At 38.1% G+C, this 11,453-nt stretch overlaps 1 non-coding gene across 1 annotated transcript; it reads right to left on the bottom strand.

The window, feature by feature from the left end:
- Window positions 1–7,687: 7,687 nt before the first annotated feature.
- Window positions 7,688–7,813, bottom strand: LOC138985046 (U6atac minor spliceosomal RNA). Its single transcript, XR_011462284.1, has one exon. It is a non-coding gene; the product is annotated as a U6atac minor spliceosomal RNA (small nuclear RNA).
- Window positions 7,814–11,453: the final 3,640 nt, after the last annotated feature.

Below are 11,453 nucleotides of genomic sequence, written 5' to 3'. Positions count from 1 at the left end.
AAGGTGAATAATCACTCTGGTTTGTTTGGGATGGTGGGGTTACCTGTATATTTTCAATTTTAAAGCCAGGAAAGTCCTAGGAAAATGTGGCAAGTTGATTCTCATCATCAAGTCAGCTTTAAGTCCAGCAGGAAAGAGCATGCTTCTTTGAGTAGCTCCTGCAAACTGTTCTGACTTGCTTATGCCCAACTGTTTCAGACCAGGGCTCATCCCTGAACCAGTGGCTATGGCCAAAAGGATGCAGATGTGCTGATTGACTTAGGCTCAGAGAAAGACCTGCCTGGACCACAAGCACTGTGGTGGGATAAGAGAGGAGCTCTAAAAGGCAACAGGGACTGTGGTCAGAAAAGCGAGAGAAGGGACTTGCAGAGGTGAATAGGAAGGATCCCTCTGCCGGTAAGTGGCAGGATCAAGTTTCAAGCCCCAGTTTTCCTACTCTATGTGCTGTGTTCTTCCCCCAGAACCACAGGGAGGTGGATGACGCCAAGAGATGTTGTGGCCCCTTGCCAGATGGGGTCAAGGAAGACTGCCCAGTAGAGTTAGAGAATGGTGATTCTGACGCAAAAACTTTGGGCGTTCTTGGCTCCATGGCCTTTGAATAGAGAACAGATCTGTTCCCTGGCCCCTTCACCATGGTAGGATTTATGGAGGTGGGAGGGCAGGATGAGTGGGAGGGTGCATAGCCGATTCTTGCTGTGTAAGCATGTTGGCCACAGAACAGAGTAGGACTGGATTCTGTGCATCTTGCCAGCATCTGAGAAGACACTATTTGATGCCAAGGGTATAACCAGTCCTAGTCCTTGTGGAAATAGTCTCCTCCAAGGGAACGGACATCTGCCTGGGAGATGGACACCCAGAGGAACTTAGCAGATGCTTCTGTGCAGTACCAGTTCAGAGTGCCCTGGCTGCTAATCCAGCCTTTTGTTAAAGCTTCCAGTAGCACTCACTGGAGAGCTACTAGGCTAAAAGGAAAGATTATTTTTGGCTCTCATATTTCCTGTTTTAGGAGAAAATCATATTCCAGAAAGACTTACAAAGACTGAAAAACTGCTAACATAATGACATTGAAGGCAGAAGAGAAATTCACACTGAAAATTTTATTTCAAGTGAGAGACAAAGTGTGAAAATTATTATAAAGGTGATGATAGAAACATGCTGTTTTCAGGAGATAGAAATATGTTCTATTTAAGGAGGCCTAATGTCAGAGGTATATTGTATGTTTTAGGGCCAAGTTTATCTTCCTGCATATAGAAAATTGTTAGGAGTGTTACTAACAGGAAAGACTCAACAGAAAAATGATTGTTCAAAAATCTTTGGTCTTGAACCTCTAGAAATTTAGATTAAATGGACTGTAATAAACTTCAGTGTACATCTATTTTTATTTTTTTTTTTTTTGCCTGCCCAGCATCTATCCTTTTTTCTGATGATAGCACCTTGTTTTCATCTTAAAAAGGAATTAACCTTGATTTTCCCTATTCTCAACCCAAGTAGTTTTGGATGGATTGAATTCCAGGGTTGGGTATAAGGTTAAAATGTGGGCAATGAATCACTGTGTTTAGTTCAAGCACAGTGATGTAACCCAGTCTGGCCAATGAAAATCACTGATTTTTGTTCAATTTAGGATTGGGAAATTGGTAGTATGTAAACCCATAGGTGCTAGTAGCCAACTTTGCCTGAGATCAAAGGCAACTTGGGAGAAAGTAAAGCCAAATACGTTGAGACATGGAGTTTTGATGATGTTATCTAAGCACTTGGATCTGGCCATGTGCAAGTCTTTTATTCAGGATTGTGCATAATGCTGAAGTCAAGCTGCTATTAGCTTTTTTGCTATTTGGTTTCAAATCAACAGCTGTTAATGAGTAAATCTTTAGGTAAGGAGGGGGCCACTACTGGCAGGGAGAAAGAAGTAAGGAGACACTGGGGCAGTCTTACATGGGAGGAGCCAGGGAAGCCATAGGAATTCCTAAACTACCCCAGTCTTGGTCATTAATGTGAGGTGAAGGAGGTCCTGTATTACATGAATGTTCTGGGTAATACTTGAGCCATCAGGAAAAGACTGTGCCATTCTATGGTTTTCTGCTCTAAAAGGTATGAAGTACATATTTAGTATTTTAATTTTTTAAAACGAGTTTTTGTTGTAAAAAGGATATACTTCACTAACTGGAAGATCTCTCTACCAGGATGGATTTCCTGAGAGAAATGGATAGCCTAGGAATGCTTTTATTTTGACTTAGAAGTAATGGTGTCTGATACCTTTCACAGTTTACCCCTAAGTGAGGCAGGCAGTGTGTGTTTCTTAATTTTTCTTTCTTTCAGTTTAGCCACAGAAAGGTTTTTCTGCTGGTGGTAAGGGACAGAGGGACATAGAGACCTGATAATGAAGCCTGAGGAGGCCAGTCTCAAGGAGAGGCAACCGGCATATCTGCCCTTGGAGCATTTGTTCTAGGTGAAATATTTTGTGTGATAAGGGCGATACTCTTTGGGGTCACTTTAACTCAAAGAATCTAAAGTTGCCTGCTTGGTTTAGATGTTTTTTTTTTTCTTTTTAATGGCCATTAATTTTGAGTAGTATCCCATTGAATAAATCTATTTCCTCAAGTTCAGTTTTTTAGAAGGCATATGACACTCATGGCAGCCTTTCACAAGTCATGTTAGCCTTAGATAATGGTTTATTTTTACAAGAATCTTGGAGTTATCCTGGGTTGTGGCACAGAGAGCTGTTCACCTACAAAACTGTTCCCTTTCTGTGGTGTGGAGGTTTTGTCCTGGGAACTAATGGTTTAAGTAGGGACCACATTTCCTAGCCCCTCTTGCATCTAGAAGTGACTGTGTGATTAATGGTCATCAGTGGAATGTGAACATAAGTGACATGTATTGATTCTGAGCCAGAGTTTTAGGAAGTGAGTGTGCTTTTCCCATGATTGATTTTCCAGTTGGTTACAGAGGACTCCAGTGGAGTCACAAGACTGAATGCACCTGGATCTGGAGTTTTGCTACTTAGAGAAGAGATACCCACTAACCAGTAACACCTTCATCAGATTTTAGGTAAATGGATAAGAGATAGCATTAGGTCATTTATAGATGTAGTGTTAAATAACACTGGCTCGCATAGTTAATTTTTTCCCCGTTCTTTTTTATTCTTTGTACTGTCATTCTATTACATTAGATTTTAATACTTCTCTGTATCAATCTTGCATTTTATTTTTTTTTAATTTTCTTTTAAAGGAATTTATTTATTTATTTTAATTGGAGGCTAATTACTTTACAATATTGTAGTGGTTTTTGCCATACATTGACATGAATCAGCCATGGGTGTACATGTGTTCCTCATCCTGAACCCACCTCCTCCCTTCCTCCCCATCCCATCCCTCAGGGTCATCTCAGTGCGCCAGCTTTGAGCACCCTGTCTCATGCATCAAACCTGGACTGGTGATCTGTTTCATATATGCTAATATACATGTTTCAATGCCATTCTCTCAAATCATCCCGCCCTCGCCTTCTCCCACAGAGTCCAAAAGACTGTTCTTTATATCTGTGTCTCTTTTGCTGTGTCATATATAGGGTCATTGTTACCATCTTTCTAATTCCATATATATGTGTTAGGATACTGTATTGGTGCTCTTCTTTCTGACTTACTTCACTCTGTATAATAGGCTCCAGTTTCATCCACCTCATTAGAAGGTGTATGTGTATATGTACCACAGCTTTCTTTTTTTTTTTATTTATTTATTTATTTTTTTTAATTTTTAAACTTTACAAAATTGTATTAGTTTCACAGCTTTCTTATCCATTTGTCTGTTGATGGACATCTAGGTTGCTTCTGCCGGAGTCCAGCTCCAGCAGCCAGGGGATCAGCCTGAAGGGATGAGCGGTGTTGGTGGGAAATGATGTAGCCTCTGATTCTAGGTACCGGACTACATGTTTATTTCAAGCATCAGGTTCTCTTTTATATCTTTTCAAAAGCATTAGGTCAAAGGTTTGACATTTTCAGTTCTCTCTCACCCAGATTATTGTCTCACTGTTGTCCTTCAAACAGAGTTCCTGCTTCAGAGATTCTCTCACAATTGTGTTTACTTGTGATTACATTGTAACTCACGCTTATGTCTGGGCTGCATTCCACATTCCTCAGTTTATTTCTTATCTTTCTAAATCCTGCTTGTCCCTAGTATCCTAAGCTCACTATCTCCTAAAAAGTCTTCTAACTATTCTTAATTATTCCTAAACCCTAAACTCAGCAAACTTCCTTTGCCATAAACATTTCCCTCACAAACAGGTCTTAGATAACAATCTTTCCCATGGCCTCAAGCTGTGGCCTACATGCTCATCCTGGGACATTCTTTGCAAAAATCCTTGAACAAATGTCAATGGTTACTTTATAGATTATTTTCTGGGCACAACTGCAGAAGGCTTTGTGCTTTCTCACGCTTCTCTCAAGAACAATAAGCACCTTAACATTCTTTCCAGCCAACTTCATCCGAAGAAAGGAAGAAACAAGTCAGAATCACAAGAGCTAACTCCTTCACCCCGGGTCCATGCCTGCAGAATGAGACGGGGCTGGGGCCGTGCCTCCATTTTGTCAGTAATGCCTAATGCGGTTCCCGACATGCTTCCATGTCCTGGCAATTGTAAACAGTGCTGTGATGAACACTGGAGTACACACGTCTCTTTCAATTCTAGTTTCCTCAGTATGTATGCCCAGCAGTGGGATTGCTGGGCCATATGGCAGTTCTATTTCCAGTTTTTTAAGGAATCTCCACACTGTTATCCATAGCAGCTGTACTAGTTTGCATTCCCACAAACAGTGTAAGAGGGTTCCCTTTTCTCTGCACCCTCTCCAGCATTTATTGTTTGTAGACTTTTTGATAGCAGCCATTCTGACTGGCATGAAATGGTACCTCATTGTAGTTTTTTTTTAATTTTATTTTATTTTTAAACTTTACAATATTGTATTAGTTTTGCCAAATATCAAAATGAATCTGCCACAGGTATACCTGTGTTCCCCATCCTGAACCCTCCTCCCTCCTCCCTCCCCATACCCTCCCTCTGGGTCGTCCCAGTGCACCAGCCCCAAGCATCCAGTATCGTGCATCGAACTTTGATTTGCATTTCTCTGATAATGAGTGATATTGAGCATCTTTTCATGTGTTTGTTAACCATCTGTATGTCTTCTTTGGAGAAATGTCTGTTTAGTTCTTTGACCCATTTTTTGATTGGGTCATTTATTTTTCTGGAATTGAGCTGCTTATGTATTTTTGAGATTAATTCTTTGTCAGTTGATTCATTTGCTATTATTTTCTCCCATTCTGAAGGCTGTCTTTTCACCTTGCTTATAGTTTCCTTCATTGTGAAAAAGCTTTTAAGTTTAATTAGGTCCCATTTGTTTATTTTTGCTTTTATTTCCATTACTCTGGGAGATGGGTCATAGAGGATCCTGCTGTGATTTATGTCGGAGGGTGTTTTCTGCCTATGTTTTCCTCTAGGAGTTTTATAGTTTCTGGTATTATATTTAGATCTTTAATCCATTTTGAGTTTATTTTTGTGTATGGTGTTATAAAGTGTTCTAGTTTCATTCTTTTACAAGTGGTTGACCAGTTTTCCCAGCAACACTTGTTAAAGAGATTGTCTTTTCTCCATTGTATATTCTTGCCTCCTTTGTCAAAGACAAGGTGTCCATAGGTGCATGGATTTATCTCTGCACTTTCTATTGATCTATATTTCTGTCTTTGTGCCAGTACCATACTGTCTTGATGACTGTAGCTTTGTAATATAGTCTGAAGTCAAGCAGGTTGATTCCTCCAGTTCCATTCTTCTTTCTCAAGATTGCTTTGGCTATTTGAGGTTTTTTGTATTTCCATACAAATTGTGAAATTATTTGTTCTAGGTCTCTGAAAAATACTGTTGGTAGCTTGATAGGGATTGCATTGAATCTATAGATTGCTTTGGGTAGTATACTCATTTTCACTATATTGATTGTTCCAATCCATGAACATGGTACATTTCTCCATCTATTTGTGTCATCTTTGATTTCTTTCACCAGTGTTTTATAGTTTTCTATATATAGGTCTTTTGTGTCTTTAGGTAGATTTATTCCTAAGTATTTTATTCTTTTCACTGCAATGGTGAATAGAATTGTTTCCTTAATTTTCTTTCTGTTTCCTCATTGTTAGTATAGAGGAATGCAAGGGATTTCTGTGTGTTAATTTTATATCCTGCAACTTTACTGTATTCATTGATTAGCTCTAGTAATTTTCTGGTGGAATCTTTAGGGTTTTCTTTGTAGAGGATCATGTCATCTGCAAACAGTGAGAGTTTTACTTCTTCTTTTCAAATCTGGATTCCTTTTATTTATTTTTCTTCTCTGATTGCTGTGGCTAAAACTTCCAAAACTATGTTGAATAGTAATGGTGAGAGTGGGCACCCTTGTCTTGTTCCTGATTTTAGGGGAAATACTTTCAATTTTTCACCATTGAGGATAATGTTTGCTGTTGGTTTATCATATATGGCTTTTATTATGTTGAGGTATGTTCCTTCTACTCCTGCTTTCTTTTTTATCATAAATGGATGCTGAAATTTGTCAAAGGCTTTCTCTGCATCTATTGAGATAATCATATGGTTTTTATCTTTCAATTTGTTAATGTGGTGTATCACATTGATTCATTTGCAAATGTTGAAGAATCCTTGCATCCCTGGGGTAAAGCCCACTTGGTCATGGTGTATGATGTTTTTAATATGTTGTTGGATTCTGTTTGCTAGAATTTTGTTGAGGATTTTTGCATCTATGTTCATCAGTGATATTGACCTGTAGTTTTCTTTTTTTGTGTGGCATCTTTGTCTGGTTGTGGTATTAGGGTGATGGTGGCCTCATAGAATGAGTTTGGAAGTTTACCTTCCTCTACAATTTTCTGGAAGAGTTTGAGTAGGATAGGTGTTAGCTCTTCTCTAAATTTTTGGTAGAATTCAGCTGTGAAGCCATCTGGACCTGGGCTTTTGTTTGCTGGAAGATTTCTGATTACAGTTTCAATTTCTGTGCTTGTGATGGGAGGGTTAAGGTTTTCTATTTATTCCTGGTTCAGTTTTGGAAAGTTATACTTTACTAAGAATTTGTCCATTCCTTCCACGTTGTCCATTTCATTGGCACATAGTTGCTGATAGTAGCCTCTTATGATCCTTTGTATTTCTGTGTTGTCTGTTGTGATTTCTCCATTTTCATTTCAATTTTGTTGATTTGATTCTTCTCCCTTTGTTTCTTGATGAGTCTGGCTAATGGTTTGTCTATTTTATTTATCTTCTCAAAGAACCAGCTTTTAGCTTTGTTGATTTTTGCTATGGCCCCTTTGTTTCTTTTTCATTTATTTCTGCCCTAATTTTTATGATTTCTTTCCTTCTACTGACTCTGGGGTTCTTCATTTCTTCTTTTTATAGTTGCTTTAGGTGTAGAGTTAGGTTATTTATTTTATTTTTCTCTTGTTTCTTGAGGTAAGCTTGTTTTGCTATGAAACTTCTCCTTAGCACTGCTTTTACAGAATCCCATAGGTTTGGGGTTGTTGTGTTCTCATTTTCATTCATTTCTATGCATATTTTAATTTATTTTTTGATTTCTTCCGTGATTTGTTGGTTATTCAGAAGTGTGTTGTTTAACCTCCATGTGTTTGTATTTTTAATAGTTTTCTTCCTGGAGTTGACATCTAAAAAACAGTGCTTAGATGCCACGAAGTAGGTGGCAACGCCTTAACCATATGAATGTTGTCAGGCCAGAGAGCCTCTTCCATTCTTGTCAAGGGGAGTGCTAACCTTCTCTCCTTTTATACAACACATCAATCTTGTATTTTAACAAAAAAGATAACAAGTCCTGGGCTTCAAGTATTCCAGTAGCAACATTTATTTCTATAGAATTTTAAAATATTGATTTATTTTTATTGTACTTAACAGTCATCTTTTATTTATGGCAAGTGAAGCTAGTTTTCTAATTATAATAAGAAAATAATGTCTTTTAAATATATGTACTTTAAGAGGAAAAGTACTTGATTTAAAAATATAATAAGTAAATAATAGTAAAATTGCTAGTTAAGGTGAATATATTGTTATAGAAATTTACTGAGAAATAATTATTGTAGAATACTGCCATATTCTTCTTTCTAAATATTACGGTGTTAGGAACAAGATTGATATTGCTCTAACTTTTCATACCCAAACAATAGGTAATATAATCACTGCAAGATAGCCAAATTACCTAAAGATGATGCATTCTACTCACAAAAATTCTATTTATATCTTTGGAGTAAAATCTCGTTTTTTTCCCCAGGCTATCCTCAATTTGATAAAAGACTTAAAAATATTTTTTGAGACATAATTCATATATCATAAATTTATTTATTTAAATGCTTTTTTTTAGTATATTCACAGAGCTGTGCAACCATTATCATAATAAATCTTACAAAATTTTCATCACTCTCCTGCAAAAAGCCTATACTTATCAGTAGTCACTCCCGATTTCTCCCCAAACCTCGTGTCTCAGGCCCCAGGCAAGCACTCATTTCTTCTCTGTTAATTTAGATTAACTTATTCTGGACATTTTGTATGTATGGACGCACACAGTGTGTAGTCTTTTGTGACTGGCTTCTTTCACTTAGCATAATGTTTTCAAGGTGCATCCTTGTTGTAGCAAGTATTGGTACATTATTCCTTTTATTGCCAAATAATATCCCAGGTGGCACTAGTGGTAAAGAATACACCTGCCAGTGTAGGAGATGAAAGAGACACAGGTTTGATCCCTGGGTTGGGAAAAGCCCCTGGATAGGAAATGACACCAGTATTCTTGCCTGAAAAATTCCATGGACAGAGAGCCTGGTGGGCTATAGTCCATTGGGGCTGGAAAGATTTGGACATGACTGAGCACATACACACACACACACTATTCCATTGTATAGATACATCCCATTTTATTTATCCATTCATCATTTGATGCACATTTGGGCTGTTTCCACTTTTTAGCTATTATGAATAATGCTGCTCTGAATATTTGTGTATTTTGGTGCAGGCATATGTATTCATTTCTCTTGATAAATATCTAGTTGTGAAATTGCTGGATCATATGGTAATTCTGTGTTTGGTTCTTTGGGGAACTGCCAAATTGTATTCCAAAATGGCTACACTATTTTTGCCTTTCTACCAATGGTGTTTGAGAATTCAAATTTCTCTACGTCTTCACCAACACTAGTGACCGACACTTTGATCACAGCAATGCTAGCTGGATGTGACATGATATCTCATTGCAGTGCTTATTTTTACTTTTGTGTGCTTACTGGCCATTCAGATTTCTTCTCTAGAGAAATCTCTGGTCTGATCATTTGCTCATTTTTAAATGGGTTATTTATCCTTTTGTTACTGAATTTCAAGAGTCTTTTATATATTCTAGATACGAGTCCTTCATCAGATCTATGACTTATAAATATTTTCTTTCATTCTGAGGACTGTCTTTTTACTTTCCTGGTACTAATTTTTTTTTTTTTTCAGGGTTCCATGAAATAGCTTTCACAACCTCAGAATCCCATTTATCCATCCATTTCATTAAACAACTCACTGAGGTAAGACCCAAGTCTTGATTGATTTACTTTCTCAGGTAATGAGCAGAAGAATTTTCTGTTGTGTGAACCAAAAATAATTGAAGACGTAGTAGGAAATATGTGTTTTTCACTGGCTAACAAATTTAATTCTTATTTAAGAGGGTCTTATGTGTTGCTTTATTGACTATGCCAAAGTCTTTGACTGTGTTACAATAAACTGGGGAAAATTCTGAAAGAGATGGGAGTACCAGAGCACCTGACCTGTCTCTTGAGAAACCTGTATGCAAGTCAGGAAGCAACAGTTAGAACTGGACATGGAACAGCAGACTGGTTCCAAATAGGAAAAGGAGTACGTCAAGGCTGTATATTGTCACCCTGCTTATTTAACTTACATGCAGAGTACATCATGAGAAATGCTAGGCTGGAGGAAGCACAAGCTGGAATCAAGATTGCCGGGAGAAGTATCAATAACCTCAGATATGCAGATGACACCACCCTTATGGCAGAGAATGAAGAGGAACTAAAGAAACTCTTGATGAAAGTAAAAGAGGAGAGTGAAAAAGTTAGCTTAAAGCTCAACATTCAGAAAACTAAGATCATGGCATCCAGTCCCATCACTTCATGGGAAATAGATGGGGAAACAGTGGAAACAGTGTCAGACTTTATTTTTCTGGGCTCCAAAATCACTGCAGATGGTGACTGCAGCCATGAAATTAAAAGACACTTACTCCTTGGAAGAAAAGTTATGACCAACATAGACAGCATATTAAAAAGCAGAGACATTACTTTGTCAACAAAGGTCCATCTATGGTTTTTCCAGTAGTCATGTATGGATGTGAGAGTTGGAGTATAAAGAAAGTGGAGCACCGAAGAATTGATGCTTTTGAACTGTGGTGTTGGAGAAGACTCTTGAGAGTCCCTTGGACTGCAAGGAGATCCAATCAGTCCATCCTAAAGGAGATCAGTCCTGGGTGTTCATTGGAAGGACTGGTGTTGAAGCTGAAACTCCAATACTTTGGCCACCTGATGCAAAAAGCTGACTCATTTGAAAAGACCCTGATGCTGGGAAAGATTGAGGGCAGGAGGAGAAGGGGATGACAGAGGATGAGATGGTTGGATGGCATCACCGACTCAATGGACATGGGTTTGGGTGGACTCTGAGAGTTGGTGATGGACAGGGAGGCCTGGCATGCTGTGGTTCATGGGGTCGCAAAGAGTCAGACATGACTGAGCGACTGAACTGAACTGAACTGAACTGAACTATGTGTTGAGGCATGGGACCATGCCTGACGATTCTCCTTAAAAGAGAATGTGGCTTTGGAAAATATATCAAGAAATCTATATCCTTTTAAATAGTGACTTCAATACTGCTTCTGTTTCAACGACAGATTTATACACTTTCAGAAAAGAAATTTGTTTAAGATTATTTATTCACTTTCCACTACACACACACACACACACACACACACACACACACATAACTCATTTCATGCTAAAACAGCAACAACAACAACAAAAAATCCCAATACTAACTTTCCCTGTTTGCTTTGGAAAAGTCTGGATACTTCAGAATACTCTGAGTCAAACTATACCACAATGTACTCAACTGATAGGTGCACATAGTTATCTTATGATTAGTTTGTTCAGTCAGTGAGAGAACCAAGGTGGGTGACTACACTTAATTAGCTTTGCTTCTTTTTTGACTTGCAACCTGTGCCTTGGATTATAGCTGGTTTGAATTTCCTCTTTTATGTTAATATCATGGATATAACAATATATCATAATGTTTTCAGTTCAGTTCAGTCGCTCAGTCATGTCCGACTCTTTGTGACCCCATGAATCGCAGCATGCCAGGCCTCTCTGTCCATCACCAACTCCCGGAGTTCACTC

The sequence above is a fragment of the Bos mutus genome, chromosome 2, assembly GCF_027580195.1.
Source record: "Bos mutus isolate GX-2022 chromosome 2, NWIPB_WYAK_1.1, whole genome shotgun sequence".
NCBI lineage: Eukaryota > Metazoa > Chordata > Mammalia > Artiodactyla > Bovidae > Bos > Bos mutus.
This window is presented reverse-complemented; position numbering and strand designations above follow the sequence as displayed.